The 21,850-nt window shown below is 35.4% G+C and overlaps 2 pseudogenes; one reads left to right on the plus strand and one right to left on the minus strand.

Annotated features, from left to right (window-relative positions):
- Nucleotides 1-9,580: 9,580 nt before the first annotated feature.
- LOC149143327 (uncharacterized) lies at nucleotides 9,581-10,706 on the minus strand (annotated as a pseudogene).
- A 175-nt stretch (nucleotides 10,707-10,881) lies between these two features.
- Nucleotides 10,882-17,198, plus strand: LOC149143328 (dehydrodolichyl diphosphate synthase CPT3-like; annotated as a pseudogene).
- The last annotated feature ends 4,652 nt before the right edge of the window (nucleotides 17,199-21,850 follow it).

Genomic DNA, 21,850 nt, shown 5'->3' on the forward strand with positions numbered 1-21,850 from the left:
GAAGATGTGCGCATATACAGAAACTGGGCATATGTGCGCATATACGGAAACTGTGCATATACGGAAAATGTGCGCATATACGGAAACTGGGCATATACAGAAGATGTGCGCATATACGGAAACTGGGCATATACGGAAGATGTGCGCATATACGAAAACTGGGAAACTGGGCATATACGGAAGATGTGTGCATATACGGAAACTGGGCATATAAGGAAGATGTGCGCATATACGGAAACTGGGCATATACGGAAGATGTGCGCATATACGGAAACTGGGCATATACGGAAGATGTGCGCATATACGGAAACTGGGCATATATGGAAGATGTGTGCATATACGGAAGATGTGTGCATATACGGAAACTGGGCATATACGGAAGATGTGCGCATATACGGAAACTAGGAATATACGGAAGATGTGTGCATATACGGAAACTGGGCATATACAGAAGATGTGCGCATATACGGAAACTGGGCATATACGGAAGATGTGTAATATGTATATATTTGACATTGAAATATATACTTCATAAGTTCATTAAAATATTTGTTATAAATTCTATTTTCCATGTCAAAATGTTTTTGCAATCTTGATTATTAGTAAATAATTTTTGAAATAAACATCAAATCACTCAACTCTCCATATTGAAATATTTAATTTATAACCTATATATATATATATATATATATATATATATATATATTGGTTGTGTTATCAATATTTTTTAAATGCCAGAAATTTAAAATTAAAAAAAATACATAGATCTCTAATTATTCTAGGAAATAACTATATGCGCACGTCTTCCGTATATGCCCAGTTTCCCAGTTTCCGTATATGCGCACATCTTCCGTATATGCCCAGTTTCCGTATATGCGCACGTCTTCCGTATATGCCCAGTTTCCGTATATGCGCACATCTTCCGTAGATGCCCAGATTTCGTATATGCGCACATCTTCCGTATATGCCCAGTTTCCGTATATGCACACATCTTCCGTATATGCCTAGTTTCCCAGTTTTCGTATATGCGCACATCTTCTGTATATGCCCAGTTTCCGTATATGCGCACATCTTCCGTATATGCACAGTTTCCGTATATGCGCACATCTTCCGTATATGCCCAGTTTCCGTATATGCGCACATCTTTCGTATATGCCCAGTTTCCTTATATGCGCACATCTTCCGTATATGCCCAGTTTCCGTATATGCACACATCTTCCGTATATGCCCAGTTTCCGTATATGCGCACATCTTCCGTATATGCCCAGTTTCCGTATATGCGCACATCTTCCGTATATGCCCAGTTTCCGTATATGCACACATCTTCCGTATATGCACAGTTTCCGTATATGCACACATCTTCCGCATATTCCCAGTTTCCGAGTTTCCGTATATGCGCACATCTTCCATATATGCCCAGTTTCCGTATATGCGCACATCTTCCGTATATGCCCAGTTTCCGTATATGCGCACATCTTCCGTATATGCCCAGTTTCCCAGCTTCCGTATATGCACACATCTTCCGTATATGCACAGTTTCCGTATATGCACACATCTTCCGTATATGCCCAGTTTCCGTATATGCGCACATCTTCCGTATATGCCCAGTTTTCGTATATGCACACATCTTCCGTATATGCCCAGTTTCCGTATATGCCCAGTTTCCGTATATGCGCACATCTTCCGTATATGCCCAGTTTCCGTATATGCGCACATCTTCCGTATATGCCCAGTTTCCGTATATGTGCACATCTTCCGTATATGCCCAGTTTCCGTATATGTGCACATCTTCAGTATATGCCCAGTTTCCGTATATGCGCACATCTTCCGTATATGCACAGTTTCCGTATATGCGCACATCTTCCGTATATGCCCAGTTTCCGTATATGCACACATCTTCCGTATATGCACAGTTTCCGTATATGCGCACATCTTCTGTATATGACCAGTTTCCGTATATGCGCATTTTTTGTATATGCACACATCTTCCGTATATGCCCAGTTTCCGTATATGTGCACATCTTCCGTATATGCCCAGTTTCCATATATGCGCATAGTTTCCATATTTGCGCATATACGGAAACGTTGAATCCCTAGTCTTCATTTTCATTGTGTTATCCAATCCCATTTGGATCTAACAATATGTTTTTGGAGGTGTGTAGAAATCATTTCTTTGAATTAGATATTGAGTGTTTGGGGATGTATTCAGTTGAACCAACCAACTCTCAAGCATAGAAGTGAATGAATCCATATTAATATATTCCAAAGGCTTATAAAAAATGGGCTTCTTATAGGAATATTATAAAATAATAGTGGAAATAATAAAATAATATTAGATTAACTCATCAAGTTTTGGAGGGAAAAAAACTATTTTTTCAACTTATCTCCATATGATTTTACTCAAATTTGGCCAGGAGTACTCTTTGGATGCATAATCTAATTGTACATCCAAGGAATACTCATGTTGCATACTTTTGATGGACCCTACTACAAAAAAAAAATGTGAGATACAAGAAAAAACATCATTGCAATCATGTTTTTCATGTTTTTCATGCATTTCACGTTTTAAGAAATTCCCATTTCCTCTTGTCTTTGTCTCTTCTCCATAAGAAATTCCTTTGGATCACCCTTATCTTTTGCCAAAACCCTTTGGGAGCCAAGAGTATTGATAACATATCCCTTGGAATCGCTTGCAATACCGCTTTAGTCAAAACTAGCCTTCTAGGTAAGTTTAAGGCGCTATAGGTCCAACATTTAACTCTATCTTCCAGATTTGACACAACCTTCTCCCAATTGGATTTCTTTCAAGCCCTGACTGTGAGAGGGATGCCCATATATTTTGAAGGAAGACTCTTCCTTTGGAACCCTAAGATGGCTGTAAAATTCCTCTGTATAGCAATATGCATATTAGAAAATAAAATCATGGATTTAGATTGGTTGATCTCCATACTTGAGGCTTCAACGAAAGTGCCCAGGATAGTCTTGAATGTTCTGGCCTTCTTCACTATAGGAATACCATGTAACATGGTATCGTCTACAAATTGTTGGTGTGTTGTCGCTAGGCACCCTTCGTGCGGTTACGTGCCCTTAATATCCCCTTCATTGGCAGCGACGTTCATCGCTCTCCCTAGACCTTCCATTATTATAAGAAACAAAAAAGGGGACACATGGTCCCCTTAACGAATTCCTCGAGAAGGAATAAAGGGTTTAGCAAGAGCTCCATTTACTAAAATTGAAAAACTAGGGGAGGTGACCAAGGACATGATCCAACTGATCCACCAATTATCAAAACCAAAGGCATTTAAAATTACTTCCATATACTCCCAACTGACCTTATCATATGCCTTAGATAGGTCTAGTTGTATTATCATTCCTGCCTTCCCCATACTTTTAAGTGAATGGGCTATCTCATGGGCATGGATAACATTATCCAATATTTTCCTGCCTTCAACAGAGCCAGACTGTTCTTTTGAGATCAGGATAGGAAGAACCATTTTAATGTGGTTGGCTACAAATTTCGATATAATATTATATACAACATTACATATGGCTATCGGTCATAACTTGTCTGGAGTACTATATTTTTCCTCCTTCAGGATTAGAGAGATAAATTTGGAGTTTAGAGATTTAAGGATAGTGGTTGAGTCATGATAGTCTTCCACAACTTCAAAAACAACTTGTTTGACCACTTCCCAAAAGGATTTAAAAAAATCAATGGTACAACCATCTGGGCTAGGTGCCTTACCATTAGGCATCTCTTGGACATCCTAAGCAACTTCCTCCATGGAGATAGGTTTATTTAGATTTTGATTATGCTCCTTTGTAATTAGTCTTGGAATATGCCTAACAATCTTTTGGATGAATTTTGATCTATCAATCAGGGGCTCCTCTGTTATCTTCTAGAAGTGTTGCACAACACCTCCTCGATGTCCTGGTGAGCTTCTTAAGATTGACTAGATACATCCCTAATCATGAGAATTCTATTTGAGTTTTTGTGCTCGATTGTATACCTATGAAATAATTTGGTATTCTTTTCTACTTCCTGGAGCCACAAGATTCTCGATTTATGTTTCCATAATATTTCCTCTTGTAAGCATCTTTCCTCCCATTTATTCGACAACTCCAATTCCTCCTTCCTTCTCACCTCTATATACCCCTTTTCCATCAACGATTTTTGTAATCCTTCCATCTTAAACTCCAATTCTTTTTTTGCTTGGAAGATGTTACTGAAATATGTTTTATTCCAATGCCTTAGTTGGGTTTTAATATATATCAGCCTAGCCTTCATTTTAAACGTGTTGGTGCCCCAGATTGGGGGAGGATCCTTCCACCATTTCTTTATGTTCCCCATAAAGAACCGATGATCTATCCAAAGGCCTCGAATTTGAATGGTCTATTTTTAGGATTTCCTAACATTTCAACTGTTAACACCAACAACCAATGGTCATACCCCCTACAGGGGAGGATATTTGCCTCTATGTCCAACACTTACAGTAGCAGATCCTCAGAAATTAGGAATTTGTCTAATCTAGAGGCTACTTGATGCCCCCCTCCTCATTTATTACTCCAGGTAAAAATTCCATTACTTGTCTCTATATTTGTCAAAATTTCCTCCCCATTAAAACTCTTAAAGGTCTTAGAGCCTCTATCTATTTGTCTCAAACCACCCTTATTTTCTGCCAATGAGGTGAGCATATTAAAATACCCCCCTATAATCCAAGGGAGATTCTGCTTTCTTCCCCTAAGGTCCTTCAAGGCCTGAATGAAGCCTAGTTAGTCATTAATCCTCTGCGATACATAGAAATTTGTAAATATAATGGACCCATGAACACTTATTATTGGCATCTCCAAAGAGAGGAAAATTCTAGTGGCTTCTACAACTAGTAGGTGCATTACTTGTTGATTCCACCATGTGACAAGTCCTCCTGCACTACTTTGAACTTCAACATCTAAGTAACTAAGACTTCTACCTAACTTCCTATCGACTTCCTTAATCTTATCTATTGTACACTTCATTTCTTGTAAGAACATCAAATCTAGTTTTCCATTTTAATCTTCTTCTTCAACAGTATTTGTTTCTTGAGGCTATTCATGCCTCTTGCATTCTAGGTTATAATTTTCATATTTGACTAAGGGGATTAGGGGGAGAGCTTAGAGCTCTCATCTTACCTAATTTTATTAGCAATGGACGAAGATCCTCAAGGGCCACATTGTTCGACTTCCTTCCCCATTTACTTCTGGTTTGCTTCGGTAATGAGGGGATTTGGGATTTTGAAACCTTGATACCCATCTCCCTAATTTTCCCATGTGATCGCTTCAGCCCATGAAGTTTTGCATCCTCCCGCATTACGTAAGGGTATTGGATCTTATCCACCTGCTCAACTGGAATTGCATCCATACCCTTCTTTCTCCATTGTTCTACCATATTTTGCAGGTTGATTCCCTCCCTTTCCACTATTTCTTGAAGATTGAGGTCATCATTGCCTACCTCACTTGAACGGAGGAACCCAATGTGTACCACGCCAAGTGGAGCCCTCACACTACTCACTGCCTCTTTTCCTTGTTTAAATATGAACACAGTGGTAGTGATGACCTTGGGAGGCATGACCTAGACTTGGGGGTGATCCCCCTCCTTAATGAATTGTAGGGTGATGTGGAGGCCACATGGGTGTCACATGACCTTACTACCACCCACCACCCACTGTTAGAGGTTTGTGTGTGTAGTATCGGGTATGAAAAGTAGGGCCAAGAACACCTTATTTGTATGTTTAAAAAGGAATTATATGAACTTAAACAAGAACCTAAGTAGCCATACATGAAAATTGATACCTTCTTCTTTCAAAAAGATTTTATTAAAAGTCAAGGTGATCCAAACCTTTATATGAAGAAGGATGAAAATAGTCATATTACTTTGATTTCTTTATATGTTGATGATCTAATGATAATAGGAAATTCTAATGAGTTAATTGAAGAAATAAAAACATAATTGATTATTCGAAGACATTTTCAGAAGAAATCACATTAGTAAAATTAGGTCGACACGTTTCGAACCAACTAGTGTGATTCATCATTAAGAGAAGATGAACAATCAGATCATAGCTCCAAGTTAAATAGGGAGTCGGGACCATGTAACAGCTAAAAAACGGCTAACTTTTAACAGCTATATGGAAACAACTAAAAAACGGCTATTTTTTACTCGATAGGAAAATGGGACAAATTATTATTATTTATTATTAATTAATGATAAAATAATAAATCAAATATAGTATATAATTATAAATCATCAACATGACCATTATAAGTAAAAAAAAAATTATTATTCAAATAAAATAATAATTAAGTCAAATGAACTAAATGAAATAGAAATAATATTAAATTATTTAAGTCGAATAATATTAAATAGATATATTATTTAGTTATAAATTAATAATCTTGGTATAAATGAGATTTGTTTATGTCATAAGTTTATTTATAGTTATATATATTATAATTATAGATAAATAACCAACATGACCCTTATAAGTAAAAAAAAAACAACAACTACTACTATTTAAATAAAACAATAATTAAGTCAAATGAATTAAATGTAATAGAAATAATATTAAATTATTTAAGTCAAATAATGTTAAATAGATATATTATTTAGTTATAAATAAATTATCTTGGTATAAATGAAATTAAGAAAATTAAAATTAAAAAAAAAATGATTAATTATGAATTAAATTTGAATGTATTTTAATTATTTTTTATTTTATTATTTCATAGATTATAGTTGTCTATTTTTTATTTCATAGGTAGTAGTTATAAATGTAATTTGATTAAATAAATTAATGTATTCCAATATTAATTATTTTTCATTTCTTTTGTTCTTGTAAAAAAAAACAAAAAAACAAAAACAAATAAGCAAACCTCAGGGGGAGAAAAACCGAAAAGAGGAAAAAGAGACAAGAAAGGGAAGGGACTAAGAGGAAAGGGCTGGAATCCAACAACTGCTGATTTTCCAACCCTCGTCTCTATTAAGGTTATTGGGCCTCCTCTCAATTTCAATGGCTTCCCTAAATTTACGGTGATGAAATTGAGAAATGTTAGCAATGACCCTAGCCTCTTCAATGCATATCTAATGCTTGGTCTTCTCAGCATGCTCTGCTAAGGCCGAAGAGTGGGTCCTTCCATGATTAATATCGGCAGCGTGTTCCTTAATCCTTTGATTAATAGAACGGCCTGTTTCACCAATGTATGAAGTTCCACATGAGCATGGGATGACATAAACACCCTTCATATCCTTGGGGTCCACAGGGTCTTTTGTCGATTTCAAGGAACTTTTAAGGTGTTAAGGGGTCGAAATGTCGAGGGAATGTTGTGCTTTCTTAGGATTCTCGAAATCCTGTTAGTCGTCCCTTGGATGAAAGGGAAGTTAACTCCAGAACTACGATCCTTAGGGTCTGTCTTAACCTTAGGACTTTTGCTGGCTTTGAGGAAGGCTTTAAGGCCTTGTTTCTTACTATAACAATTATTAGCAAAAACCATCAAGAGATGGGATTTATCTATGGAAAAATGGTCAACATCAGAAAACTTCATAGCACGGGTAGCAAGAGTGCAGAGAACACCCAATTTTTGTGCTGGGAAGTGATGGGACCTCGCATGAGGAAATTGCTCTGTATGAATTTTCTTCCGAAACACCTGATGGGAAAACGAGCCATCCTCTTTCTTAGAAATGAGGACATCAAGGAAAGGGAGGCAACCATTGATTTATTTCTCCATGGTAAACTTAATGGAGCTAGATTGATTATTAAGGTGTTGAAAGAAGAGATCTAACTTATCCAGACCATGCTACCAAATAGAGCAGGTATCGTCTACAAATATTTTCCAAGCTTAGGTTTAAAAATAGCTGAGGCCAAAGCTCTGGATTCAAAATCCTCCATGAACAGGTTCGCAGCAATAGGGGATAGGGGTGAGCCCATGGCTACACTGCAGGTTTTTTCATAGAACTCACCTTTGAAACAAAAGAAAGTGGAAATACTGCCTTGATGTATAGAAAGAAGATGGCAAAACACTAATCACAAAAAGAAAGTATACAATGGAGTGTAAGAAGTTTACTATGTGTGAATGTAAACAATTGTTTATTCCATTAGGACAAAATGTTAATCTCAGTAGTGATGGTGAAACAAAAGAAGTGAATGGTACTTTATATTCATATTTGTTGGGAAGTATGAATTATCTCACTACAACTAGGTCAGATATTGCATAATTGGGTAGTACGCTTAGTCAATTAATAGCCAAGCCTCATTTTAGTCACTGGAAAGTAGAAAAGTGAGTCCTATAATTGAAATAGATTGTTAATTTTGATATTATGATTTTAAAGTTGAGTAGATAGGTCATCCAAATTCAAATTAGGAAGGAGATCTTGATTATAGAAATTCAACCATAGGCTATGCGTTCGGAATAGGATCTGAGATCTTGATGATAGAAATTCAACCATAGGCTATGCATTTGGAATAGGATCTGAAATTGTGTCATGGAGAAATAAGAAGGAAACAATTATTTCTTTGTCATCCATTGAAGCTGAGTAGAAAGCGTTATGAAATGCCACCTATGAGATAGTTTGGTTGATGCAAATTCTTGAAGATTTGGGAGCAAAGCACATAGTACAAATAATTATAAAATATGATAACCAAAATTCAATCAAAGTGGCATAAAACCCAGTATATGTCAAAGTATATTGAGACAGTACATCATTTTATAAGAAAGAAGAGGAAATTGAATTAATCTATTGTAATACAAATAATATTTACTAAACCATTTGAAAAAACAAATTTTGATATTTATAAAAGTAAGATATATACGGAAAAAAACATATTCTATATAAAAAAATAATGTGTAATAAAATGAGTATCAATTAAATATTTCTATTATTAAATTCAAATCCAAAATTCAAAAAGTCTCTTGAACCATATTTCCTATAAACTTATTATAAAATATAAATTTTTACATTTCTAAACAATAAAATTCAAAAAATGTGCGTGAGAATTCCTATCTCGCTTCTCGTGATCTCGAATTGGAATTTTGTTAATAGGTTCAAGGGAAACTACAATGAACTCATTAAAAGCACAGGGAAAATGTAAATTTTACAAGGAGATAAACCAATTTCCCTGGGGGATTTAGTGATAGATAAAAACTTATTAAAAATACAATGTAAATGTAGGTTTTATAAGAAGAGATAACGGTAGATTTTATTAAAAGAGAGAACCAAATTGTTTTAGGGGATTAGTGTTAGATCAAAACTTAATGGAAACACAAAGCAAATGTAGATTTGAGAAGAAAGACGAGTAATGTTGACTATGCAACTTATAATTACTATGGTATGATAATCTAGAAAATAATTTGAATTCACTACACACCATGACAATTTGCACATGGACAAACATAATCCAAATAGTTATGGCATATAAATATATTTATAATATTGAGAATGACATAAGTTGTATCTTCCAAAAATGCCAATATGAACATCAAATTTGAATTCCATCATACATTCAAGTGTCTAATTGAATTTGATTTTATTAGCTAAATTTGGAAAAGCTTAACCTCTCAGAAGAAGAGCACGGGCCAGAGCCTCCAACTCTTCACTATCTTCTCGAGTTTTGTCAAGATTTCTGCATCTTTAGAGGACCTCCATTTGTGCCGACGAATTATCACTGGGAGGCATGGAAAATTTAGTCCATGGAATTAGCGAAACCACAGGCGTTCTCCTCCTTCACACCAAGGACTCGAGGGTTATATGGCTGGGGGATCATATGGTAGGGTGCAGGGATTTGATGCGGATGCTGACTGTATGATGAAGCAGACATGACATGATAAATCGCGGAGTCTGACGCTGATCCGGATGACACGCAGTTCGCCAGCTGTGCTTGCGTGAAAACCAACTCCGCCTGCAAACTTGCAACTTGTAATACATTCATGACACATATCTTGAGTCCGGAGATACCTGCAGAATCGATTTTTAAAATTATAAAGAAGAAAATTTCTGCAAAAGTAAAGAACAAAAAATTCATCTGCAAGAAAATTTCTGCAAATATAAAAAACAAAAAATGCTTCTGCAGAGGCTATCGACATATACACATTGTATAAACGTTCTCAAGATGCGGTGAACATTTAAGTTACCTATTGCTGCAAGGCGTAAATGTGTGCAACGAAGCCATAGACGGGATGTCGGAATCGTGCCTCTGTCTCATACGATATGGTGACTACTGCGTGGCAACATTCTTGCATGGGAATATGCAGTAAAACCTTGAATACATTGCTAGCTCCTAAGATTTTATGAACTGCGACAAAATAAGTGGGGCCTTATTCAGAGCCGAAGTAGGGAGCAAACAGGTTCGCAGGGAAAAAATGAATACAATTTTTTTTTTGTCTCTGAAAGAATGAAATAATGCAGAAGCAACCTTAATTCACCATGAGTTGTCCAGTGGAGAGGAAATCAGCGAAGCTCGTATCGATGGCCCTCGGCGTGTGTGGCTGTGTTTCCATTTTCCCACTTATAATCTCTTCAACCATTCTGCTACCCATCTTCTTTCTATCTTCCAATCTCATTTGAAATTGTGTATGGTTCTCGTTTCATCTGCCTCTAGTTTAACAGGAAAAGCCGCTTCTTTCTTGATCTTCGTTGGTGTAGAATCAGAAACAAAGTGATCTGTGGCCTCTTCCATGATTTTCATACCAAACTTGTTCAGAGGGCGGGACTGGCCGCCTTTCGCTGCACCCTCCTGGCATCACCATAACAATGGAAGAAAGAACATCAGCTACCGGTTATGGTTATAGAAATTAAAAAAAAAAATTGGGCGGGATTTTAAATTCAAGCTCAAAATTCAAATTCAAATCCGCATGCCATTAAATGCGTACGTTGTATATTGCATCCTAACGGAGGCGGGCAGGGACACCGGCGCCGGACGCGGGCAGGAACGGGCATTGCCGCAGCTGAGTGGTGAGATGTGCATCCATGCATCCATGCATGCGATGGGCTCTCCGGGTGACGGTAATCTGGTGCATTAATGATGCTATAGTCCATGAAATAGCACTTGCCAGGTCCCATCTCTCAAGGAGTCAAGCGCCCCAGCGTGGAGAAACTGGAAGCCTTGATAGAGAAGGGAAGTATTTTGGCAATATTGGATTCCGGTGCAGATACTCGGAGAGCTAAACCTTCTCTCCCTGAGCGTGTGAGGAGAGCGACAAAGAAAGCCATGGCTGTAACCAAAGAAAACGACAGAGTCGTTCTGAAAATTTGCGCTCAAAACACTTCTACTCGCGAAATTTTCAGAGCCGTGGAAGATGTCTGCGATGAAGTCATTGTTAGAAATCTGCAGTTTCTAAATCTTAATGTGACCCGATTAATTAAGTCATAAATAAATCATTCTATAATTGAAGCATTAAAGCGTTGAATTGGTATATGATGGAAGTACCAGATTAAGAGTTAAAATATATATATATATAAAGGATTGGGTCCTCTCTCTCCCACACAAGAGTTGTATTCTTCTCCATCAAGAAACACATAAGGAAGTGAGGGCAAGAGGAGAGAAACCGAATTCTGAGAAGAAGACAGAAGACAGAAGACAGAAGATGGCAGCCATTACATCTTCCGCTGTTAGTCAAGGTATGTCATCTTAAACAACATATTAAGTTCTGATTGTGAAATATTTGGTATTGATGATCTTTGGGCTGTCAGTTAAGATTTTTACATTTGGTATCGGAGCCACAATCAATAACTGAATATTTCCTATGATGTTAATCAAGTCCTGCGCATGCTTCACAATAATAGATTTTGTGCTTTACTCATGATGTTAATCAAGATTCGTGATCCGATTTATCATATCCCCTGGTTTGATTCTTGAGTTCCCCTCACTCCCAAAGCGTGTGAGTGATAATTTTGCTCAGTGAATCGCTGCATGCAAAACGAAGTTGAATCTTCTTTGTTGCGAACTTCAGCATGCCACGGGCTTTCTCTCTCCATGACAAACCCGTCCATTGATCGTTCTGTGACAATCATTTCATGTCAATTATTTTAAAATTTTAATAGATTGGTGATAATGCCCCAATGTTGTGTAAAGAAGAGGAGGAATTTGAAAACTGTGTGTTTGATTGAGAGACTTACAAACAGTTTGACAAATTCGCTTTCGCCTCCACCACATGATCATTCATTCTCCAGTCTTAATCATCTAGAAATTCCCCTTGAAATTAGTATGAAAAATTTGTCTTGTTTATTTAAGACTCGAAACAGAGAAGTCAAAATACCCGACACAGCCTGGTCGCTGGTAGAGGGCAAATGAATGAAATCAGGTGTCGAAGCTTTTCGACTTTCAAGGAAAATAATGGAACGAAATAAGAAGGATATGATTCTCCTGGAACGAGAAGCTGTTATTAAGACTATGAAGTCAAAGATCATCGCGAGATTGGCTTCCCTTGTAGGTAAGTCTATCGCTTTCCTTAAACAGAAAAGAAATTATGTATTCAACGAGGAAAACGTATGCAACTCGCTTATCAATTAAAGAGGTCTTATCTTATTTTCTCTAAATTTGATGGAAGTCTTGTGTGAAACTAGCTCACCGTACAGGCAGGTGTCTTGTTTTCTCTGAAGTTAAAGAAAGTAATGTATGATTTACCTTTTGAGGGCCTTAAATTTTTCTATAAATTTACGAGAAACACACGAGACTTTAATACTGTGCTACTGCTTTAAAAATCTACAGAACTCCTGTAGGAAAGCTACAGTTTCGATTGACGTTTGAAATTTGGGCATAAAAGTAATTGTTCTGTGACTGATTGTTTTGCATAAAGTATGTGTTATAAATCATTTATGCACATGAGATTTATGATTTTGTTAATCACCAAAGTGGTCAAAATCAGAATAATCATTTAGTGCATAAGTGACATAATGATTATTGATAGAAATTGCCAGATATAATAATACCAATTAGAACTGGCGTCACTAATGATAGAACCTGAGAACTTACCCAAAGGAAAGTCTTGTTCTATAACTAGTTGACATGATGAGGTTTAATAGATATTTTGATTAAATAAATATTGATCATCCAAAGATGTCAGTTCTATTTGATTGAATATATTTATTACCTGCTTATGTTTTGGTATTTAATTATTTTAAGTATAAGATAGTGTCTACCCAAAGGAGTGCTATATTATACTATTATGTCTACATCTGAATCACGTTAGTTATGAGCTTATAGATATTTCATTTTTAATTTGCAGGAGTTACCATGAATACACATGCTTCATCTGTTACATTGTTCACTGGTGTTAATTTTTCTGAATGGAAAGAACAAGTCAATTTCCATTTAGGTATTCAGGATCTTGACTTGGCACTCCTTGTGGATAAACCTGCTGCTCTTACAAGAGATAGTACTGAGGCAGAAAAATCACACCATAAAGCATGGGAACGCAGTAACAGATTGAGCCTTATGTTTATTAAGATGACTGTTGCTAACAACATCAAGTCAACAATTCCACAAACAGAAAGTGCTAAGGAATATATGCAGTCTGTGGAAGAGCGTTTTCGTTCAGCTGATAAGTCACTCGCTGGTACTCTTATGGCAGAACTCACGACCATGAAGTTTGATGGGTCGCGAACTATGCAAAAGCACATTATAGAGATGACTAATATTGCAGCAAGGTTAAACTCCCTGGGACTTACAGTAGAGGATTCTTTTCTTGTCCAGTTCATTCTGAACTCGCTACCTTCTGAATATGGACCTTTTCAGATTAACTATAACACTATAAAGGATAAGTGGAATGTTAATGAATTGGCCAGTAGACTTGTTCAGGAAGAAGGACATTTGAAAAATCAAGTGAATCACTCAGTAAGTTTTGTGAGTAATAAAGCTGGTAAAGAAAAGAAAGGAAAATCAAGTCATTTCAAGAAGAAAAAGGCACCTGCTAAGAATGGGCAGGATGAGGAAAAGAAGGAACTAAAGAGTGTTCAATGTCGTATCTGTAAAAAGAGACTTATCGTCTAATTCTAGAAAGTGGATATGTATTAAACTTATACAGTACCCTTTATGTACCTTAATTATCTAGAAACCTTATTTCCGCAAGTAAATTGGATATTTCTGGTTTTAGATGTATGATTGGATCTGGTTGTTTTGATTTATATAAGAATGCTGATAATGTTGGTTCTGGTATTCTAATTGATGGTTTATATAAATTGAAACTGAATGACACTTATACGAATTCCTTGTTGAATGTAGTAAATAATGTTGGATGAAAACGTAGCATGTTGAATGAAAATTCTGCTTTCTTGTGGCATAAACGACTAGGTTATATATCCAAAGAAAGAATGATGAGATTAGTAAGTAATGAAATTTTGTCAAATTTGGACTTTAGTGATCTAGAATTATGTGTGGATTGTATTAAAGGTAAACAAACCAAACATAATAACATAATAAGAAAGGAGCCACTAGAAGCAGCCAGCTTCTTGAACTAATACACACTGATATTTGTGAATGTCCTTGAGACGTTTGTAAATGAAGTTGAGAGGCAATTAGAAACTGGTAATGCAAGATTCATTGAGAATGGTGAAGTCAGTGGGAGTACTAGAAGAGAAATAGTAGAAATAAAGGAAACAAGGGTAAATGTTACATTACCTAGAATAGTTCCTCCATCTACTATTACTCCAAATGTTGTTCCAGCTGTTGTATAACAGCATGATGATAATGAACAACATATAAATGAAGAAGTACTTCCTGAAGGAAATGACTTACATAATGCTGATATGCATGAACCACAACAAGTAGCATTAAGAAGACCTCAAAGAAATCGTAGGTCAACTATTTCTAATGATTATGTGGTTTATATGCAAGAATCAGATTATGATATTGGAATCAATAAGGATCCAGTTTCGTTTTCACATGCTGTAGAAAGTAAAGAGTCAAAAGAATGGATTAATGCCATGAAAGAAGAACTGAAATCCATGCAACAGAATGAAGTTTGGGATCTCGTTGAGTTACCACATGGCTGTAAAAGAGTTGGATGCAAATGGGTTTTTAAAACCAAACACGACTCTAGTGGTAATATCGAACGGTATAAAGCTAGACTTGTTGCTAAGGGTTACACTCAGAAAGATGGTGTTGATTACAAGGAGACATTTTCTCCTGTTTCGAAAAAGGACTCACTAAGAATAATAATGGCATTAGTAGCTCATTATGATTTGGAGTTGCATCAAATGGATGTGAAAACAACTTTTCTGAATGGAGATCTTGATGAGGATGTTTATATGGATCAACCTGAGGGTTTTTCTGTAGAAGGTAAAGAACAATTGGTGTGTAAACTTAAGAAGTCAATATATGGGCTTAAACAAGCATCCCGACAGTGGTATATTAAGTTCAATACCATTATTACATCTTTTGGTTATAAGGAAAATACGGTTGATCACTGTATATATCGAAAGATCAGTGGGAGCAAGTTTATTTATCTGGTCCTTTATGTTGATGACGTCTTGCTTGCTGCAAATAATTTAAGTATATTGCATGAGACTAAAGAATTTCTCTCAACGAAAGATTACATGCTCATGTATAGAAGATCCAATGAATCGGAAGTGATTGGATATAGCGATTCAGATTTTGCTGGATGCATCGATACTAGAAAATCGACTTTTGGTTACCTGTTTATGTTTGCTCAAGGTGCCATATCATGGAAAAGTGCGAAACAGACTATCGTTGCTTCATCCACTATGGAGGCAGAATTTGTGACATGTTATGAAGCCACAATTCATGCATTATGGTTGCAGAACTTTATTTCAGGACTTGCGGTTGTCGACACCATTAGCAAGCCGCTGAAAATTTATTGTGATAACTCTGCAACAGTATTTTTCTCAAAGAACGACAAGTACTCTAAAGGTGCCAAACATATAGAACTGAAGTATCTTGTTGTGAAAGATGAGGTTCAGAAACAAAGAGTGTCAATCATGCACATCAGGACAGAACTTATGATTACAGACCCTTTGACGAAAGGGTTACAACCAAGACAATTTAAGGAACATGTTCAAAGAATGGGTCTTGGTTGTATTAATGATAATTGATGTGTGACATTCTGAGCTCTTTTATGTGTTTCTGATATACAATTATGTGTCTCTTGTTTTAATGTAGTAGTACGTATTTTATGTAATTTTAAACAAGAAAGAGTCTTATAAAGATATTATGTTTAATCATTATGATATAAGACATTATGTGGACCATTATGCTGTTTTATATAAATTATGAGTATGAATTGATGGATTGCTGGTATTGTAGTATATGGAAGGGAATGCATTGAATTAATAGTGCACAACCGCCATAACTCTCAGCAATTTATCATAGTATGATGTTCAATGCTTAATATTATGAATAGTCGGGTCAAGTGGGAGAATGTTAGAAATCTGCAGTTTCTAAATCTTAATGTGACCCGATTAATTAAGTCATAAATAAATCATTCTATAATTGAAGCATTAAAGCGTTAAAAGCATTAAAGCATTAAAGCATGCATTAAAGCATTAAAGCGTTGAATTGGTATATGATGGACGTACCAGATTAAGAGTTAAAATATATATATATAAAGGATTGGGTCCTCTCTCTCCCACACAAGAGTTGTATTCTTCTCCATCAAGAAACACATAAGGAAGTGAGGGCAAGAGGAGAGAAACCGAATTCTGAGAAGAAGACAGAAGACAGAAGACAGAAGATGGCAGCCATTACATCTTCCGCTGTTAGTCAAGGTATGTCATCTTAAACAACATATTAAGTTCTGATTGTGAAATATTTGGTATTGATGATCTTGGGCTGTTAATGGAAATTTTTTCAGTCATAACTGCAAAGAAACTTTAAGATACTAAAAATTGCCAATTTTCTAATAATTGTGAGGGCGCGGCCTCCGAAGAAATTCATGAGCTTTAGTCATTAATTACAGCAGAGGAGATTGAGCGCCATCTGTACACGGAAAACTGTCAAGAACCCCAACTGTTGATCAGGACATCTGGGGAGATAAGGTTGAGAAACATTTTGTTCTGGCAATATTCCTTCTCGTTGCTGTATGTGACACCCATTATGTGGCCTGAGTTCAGATTCTGTCATTTGTTGAGGGCCATTGTGGAATATCAAAAAGCCTATCCTTTGCTCCAGGAAAAGAAAAGGCAGCTAAAATGGCTGAGAAAAAGTGCTACATAATTATGCTTCATTAGTTCTCGTGTTCTTCCAACTAGAGCAGTGGATGATTTGCAGGCTCATAGTACATAATCTATTATCAACTAAACTGCAGTAAATATGAAATATTTCTTCTTTTGTTAATTAAGCTTCAAGGAATACGCAATGTTCGATGTTTTTCTTCTTTTTACCTCGAATTGTTTGTGTCATGATGGCAGGAAGCAGGAATAGTTGAGGTGTGTCTGCTTTTCACCTATAACTGTTTGTGCCATAATAGCAGGAGTAGTTGAGGTGGGCCGTAATACCAAAATTGGTAGGAATTAATCAATTCCCAAAAGCCTAGTTTAATAGCTGAATTTTTTCTTGGATAATGTTGGTTTTTTTTGGGGTAGATTTAGTTTTTTGGTTAAATCCAGTGGGAATTAAAAAAAACAAAAACAAACCAACAAGGTCTAAGTGCTTCAGGTTTTTTTTGATGATGCTGAATTTATTTTTAGAATTAAAATTGTGACTGAAACACTAAAAATTTATGAATTTGTAATCCAAAAATTGTGGAGGCATTGTCACCTTGGTAAACAAAGCCATTTCCAAATCTTTAAGTGGGTCATTAGTTCCATGTTTCCAGAGTGGCTGTTAATTCACCTGATTGATTATCCATAGATGTTAAGTTAGTACAACACCCCAACTTATTATACCAAGTTGAGGTTTCCCATTATACCAAAAAGTGCACTAATTAATAAATTTTCAAACCCTAGGGCAGTTAATTCCATATTCCTAGGGTGGTGGTTAGTCCACGTGATCTATTCCAATGATACAACAATTAGTGAAGGCTAAGATTCAAATTTGAGGACATCATTGTCTACTAAATTGAGTAGTCGATGTTTTTGCAAGCATTTCTCTTTAGCAAATTTTTCTATCAACTAGAATTTAGTCACAAATCCAAGAACATTTCGATTTAGGATGTTAAGCACAGTGCAATAATCCAATGATAACTTTAATATTTTTCTTTTTAATTTTGTTCATTAAATATAGTATTATGATAACTTTATTGTTTTTGTTTTTAAATAATATCTTCAAATACCAACAACAACAAAAAGAAGTCGCCAATTCCTTGTTGAGAGACGTGAAATTTTGATCCTCAAATACTAACAACAACAACAACCAAAAATTCCAGCAAAAGAGACCAATTCCTTGATTGATGTGGAATTCTTATCTTAACATCATAATTGACCAGATGACTAAGTGACAAAGCCATAAAGTAATTGGTTGACCATGATTATGTGGGGTTAATCTAATCAAATACATATATTTGAAGTGAAATATCGATTCGAATTTATCTAAACAAACCAGCATTGGAATAGTTATTAGATACTTAAATTAAGGTTCACATATGAATAACGTAAATACAAATTCATAAATATTTATTGTTAGTTTAAGTAGTTTTTTAAATTTTTTTCTCCTTATTAATTTTGTTTAATTTTTTCTAAAGTTTTTTTGGAATAATAAGTTTTACCTATATAATTTGTAATTGAAATACTTAAAGATTTTTTAAAAATACTTAATTATTTATAATTTTAAATAACTAAACTTTTCAACATTATTAAAATTATATAATCATGTTTTTGAAAATAACCAAAACTAAACGAAACTCTCTATATTTATAATTAAAAAATATTATATTTTAGATAAACCCTTTAGATAAATTTTTGAACATAGGCATTATTTGGATAATGTATCATGCTCAACTTATATTTCAGAATAGAATGTACATAAATAAGGCAAAAAAAACTAGTGTTCATATTCAATTCCAAAATTTTCTGAGGATGACTTTGATAACCATAGAGTAAAAAATATAACCATCGGATCAATCATGTTTAGAGTCGTTGTACAAATTAGCTTTAGGGAGATAAATTTAGAAATGTTCAAAATGCATCGTGAATGTACCTTTATATGTTTATAAGTTATAACAATGTGCATTTTCATGGATAGCGTTTTATTAATTTATAATTAGAGAAAAATATTCATTTAAAGCGGAGTATCATGTTATTTTATCTAACATCTTATTCAAGAGGTCTGTACTAGGATTTCTAGGGGCGCTGTACTAGGATTTATGTGGCGAGGTCATGAATGATGCTATTTTTGGTGTTGTCTCATTATTATATGTGAATAAATTTATAAAAAATTTCCAATTCAAATTTATAATTCCTTATATCAAAATTTGAATAAATTTAATGAAAAATATAAACAAAAAATTTCAAAGAAAAACAACTGCCTACCTTAACTGGGTAGTGATAAAGATTTGTGTGAGTTCTCTCTTCCGGTGTCTTTCTTTCACTATACTTGATAGCTAAGCGCCCCATTTCCCTTTTCATTCAAGCAATACATAAAAAGAAAAAAGAGGGCTCTTTTATGTTTTTCACCCTGAATTGTTTATGCATAATAGTATGGATTAAGCTTTGATGTCCTTCATTTCATGTTAAATTTTGTAGTTTATATCTATACAAAATCTCTTCCACAGGTTTCCGTTTATTTAAATTTAAACAAAAGTCCAAGGATGCCTCGATACAGGAGGTGCAAAATCATTATTGGACATCGAAATAGAAAATTGCTCCTTCATGACTCTTTCCATCTAGTGATATTATCCAAAAAAAATAGTGAAGTCCAGAGATGCTCAGACCCAGGGTTGGGAAAATCCTTATTTTTCTAACGCATGTGGTATTTATTTCATTCTTGAGAAATTAAACACATAAACCAAATTCCACTAAATTCCTCTCACCATTCTCGCCCCACGATTTCTACATGGAAATCATGTCATGTGATCCTTTTTCCATCATTTACGGGACTGGAACACTAGTTAATAGTAGATACCTAGGTAATTTTTTTCCCTACCTTATGAAATGTTATTTACAATCCCTTCTTATTCTCTCAAGGATTTGATTTGGCTTTTTCAAGGAACGACCACTCACCGTGACTAGTTAGGAGTCAGTAGTTTCACCGACTACTAAACCGTTGAGAGGTGTTATATGACAGCACGAGTCGGAGAGTCAAACCGACATGGAGTCGACTTGCCTTCTCTCCCTGTCGTCCACTATACACTAAATTTCCAACTGCCCGCTAATGGAGCTAACGAGATTTTTCTAGAAACCAAATATTAATAAACACACAGATGTCCCATACAAAGGACATGTCGACTAAGAGTAAAGAAAGAAAACTAGCATAGTCCTCCCTCCAGAGACACATAAGCAAAACTAACTATGAGATATTTACAGAGTTTGGTGCCAACAGAGTGCAGTGATACTCCTGTCCCAAATTCCCTCGAAATAAAAGATTTCATAGACTCGTGTCCATGAAATCTACAACAATGTTTCCATGTTGCAGAATTTTTTCTTCGCTCATTCAAACTGCCTCTTCAGCAGGAAGACCTTTCCACTTGACCAAATACTCATAATAATTTTTATTCTTGATTGTTTTAATGAGATTTTAGTCAAGAATCACTTCTATCTATAACTTCTGTGCAGTGGGTAGTTGTGTCTTGCACTGACTCTGTTTTTCTTCATTTTGCGTCTGTTCTCCAGGCTCCCAATACAAACACAGGTCTGTAACACTAAATATAGGAGAAATCCCTATATTTGGAGGCAATTTGTTAGGTCCCTATAATACTAGTGATTACCCCATTACTATTGTAATTGTATCCTTTATTAATATTATTGTGCCCCTATTGTCCACATATTGTTATTACTGTACCCCATAGAATCCCTCTATTGTTATTTTTGTGCCTTTATATTATTATTGTTAGGTTGGTTGGGTTATATTGTGACTCCTTAGACTCCTATATATAGAAAGGAGGTTTTGTCATTTGAATCATAAAAGAATCATTCTTTTGTGTAATGTAAAGGAGGTTTACCCCTCGAAGAGGTTGAATTCTAAGGTGTTGATCTATCTTTTCTATCTTTTTGTAAGCTGGTTTCATAACATTTGGTATCAGAGCTTTGAATTCTAGGGTTTCGCTACTCCAAACAGGTCATCGTGTCATTTGTGCTATAACTTTTTTTCTGTGACGTTTCAGACACTAAAAAAAAAACCCATTTTGGCCGAAATCATTTTGAATTGCAGGTCTGAATTTTAGAGCTTTTCCCGCTATATTTGCGGAGATATGATCTGAGGAAATTGGAATTTTTGCAAACTCCCGAATTACATTCCAAATAGGTGACCTGGAGAAAATATTCATAACTTTTGTTTTGAGCATCAGATGGAAATTTCGTAAGAAGTTACAGAAAGAATACGGACTGTAGTTTCATGTGTATACTTTTTAGATCCTAAGGTCGAAACAGTGACACGTGGCACTTCCTACAAGTTCGCTCTTCTGAAAAGGTCTATAATGAGGTCATCTTGGGAGATTGTGCATAACTCTGCCTTCGAGAATCTAAATTTGATCAGATTGGTGGCATTGGAAAGAGGACACAGAGGGCTACTGCAGGTCACATTTTCAAAACTGGATGATCTGAAATTACAGAGATACATCAGAGGCAATATCGAGCTCCTACAAAGTGAAAAAATGTGTGTAGATTTTTTTAAATTTTGCTTAAGCTTGGTTTGAAAAATTATTTTGAAGGAATTCAAAGGGCATAGTAGAGCATTATTATCGGTAGCTAATGCCCCAAGGAAAGAAAATGCAA

The sequence above is a fragment of the Pinus tabuliformis genome, chromosome X, assembly GCF_031772625.1.
Source record: "Pinus tabuliformis cultivar Carrire ecotype Pingquan chromosome X, CPIR1, whole genome shotgun sequence".
NCBI lineage: Eukaryota > Viridiplantae > Streptophyta > Pinopsida > Pinales > Pinaceae > Pinus > Pinus tabuliformis.